We start from the raw sequence: 1,803 nt of genomic DNA on the forward strand, positions 1-1,803 counted from the left end.
CCTATATCAGACATTTAAAGTTACCGCTTTTTGGTCAAAAGGCGGAGCTAAAACCTAACCAATGTTTACTTCATCGCTTTAACATTGCGAAGATACGGAAAGGGGCGGGAACTAGCAGTCCAGGTTTATATAGTCAAAGGGCTGCATAGGCTTCATCTTAGACCATATATACTTATAGACGCGGCTTCAGACAACTATCTTGAAGCAAAGATAATATCGGGTGCGTTCAGACCATATATGTAATACTCCTATATTGCTAGTACGGTGCCGACCTGAAGCTCACCGTTACGGTGCAGACAATATAGTAGCCTCTCTCTCCAGCTGCTTTGTGCGCATGCGGTGAACATTCAAGCACGTTTGGGCATTTCTCTTTCTCGCGTTCTTTCCAATGCTTTGTCTCGCTCGCACTCACTTGGTAAATGCGCCTGCGCATAATGACGCTCGACCATCTATGCCCATATTTGGACTTCGTGCGTCTCCCTTTCTCGGGCCTCGTGCCTCTCATTGCGAAGATACGCGACTAGCAATATAGGAGTATTACATATATGGTTCAGACAACTCAACAGTTGCACAACGGTTGAGAGATAATCACTTCTGATTGAATCATACTTTTGGAACCGCAGCAGATTTTGAAGAATAATCCTATCATAAGTGATGATTTCTCAACCGTTGAGTTGTCTGAACACACTCATCATCTACATGACGTCACATGTGGGCAAAGTAAAGGCGCGTTTATAGCATAGACTTATATAATAGACGGAACATTTATATGACGAAGTTGAGAACAACATTAAAGGACAGAGATAGTGCTGGAGTAGTTGTCTCTCTCTCTTACAATAAGATGGTGGGGAACCAATCATCTCACAAGTCTATGCTATCATCTTTCACTATCACTTTCTCTCAACTGACTCTCGAACTCTATCTTCGTTGCTCTCGGCTTGCCGCGGCCACCAATCAACTCACTGCTAGAAAAGAAGAGAACTATTCCACGACTATTTTTGTCTCTTTTAACGAAGACTTCAGCTCCTCTTACACGAATGTTCCGTCTATTATATAAGTCTATGGTTTATAGACGGCTTCAGATAACTGCCTTGAAGATAAGATAATATCATCTACGAGGCCGCGTTTAGCCGAACAATTGCTGAAATGCTCACATGTGACGTCACGTAGATGATATTATCTTTACTTCACCTCGACTCGTGGATTCATATCTACAGGCCGTGTCTATAAGTATATATGGTCTAAGGGCTTCATCTTTTTTCGACAACGCTCCCTCATGGACATAAGAATATAGGGACGGAGCATAGAGTTACATGGTGGAAGCCACTGCGGGGAGGTGCGACGAGGTAACATGTGCCTAAATATGATTGGTTGTTGTTGTGCGCAAGCGCAATAATATACTTGAATTGTACGAAAGCAACGAGAGCGGGAAAAAGGATATGCAAATTAACATATATTCAATACATAATACATTCACGATATAAATAAATAATTATGGTGCTGTGTCCCAAATTGTCGTAATAGGTCAGACAATCAAAATTGGAAACAAACTACCAATACAAACAGAAATAAGAAAATTACATTTCACAGGTAATAAATTTGTGTGTTATTTTAAAATAATAGTAGTCTAGTTTTAGAAAAAGTGTTTGACATTTTATTTGTATTCACATTTAGTTTTCCAAAAAATAATACTCGCAACTTGTGGAAAATAGTATTATTTTATAATATATATGTTGTTGTTTTATAATATATATTTTGTATTGTTTTATAATATATGTATTATAATATACGTATTAGTAAATT

This window comes from Pseudomyrmex gracilis, unplaced genomic scaffold (assembly GCF_002006095.1).
Source record: "Pseudomyrmex gracilis isolate BER0280 unplaced genomic scaffold, ASM200609v1 scaffold_338, whole genome shotgun sequence".
Classification (NCBI taxonomy): domain Eukaryota; kingdom Metazoa; phylum Arthropoda; class Insecta; order Hymenoptera; family Formicidae; genus Pseudomyrmex; species Pseudomyrmex gracilis.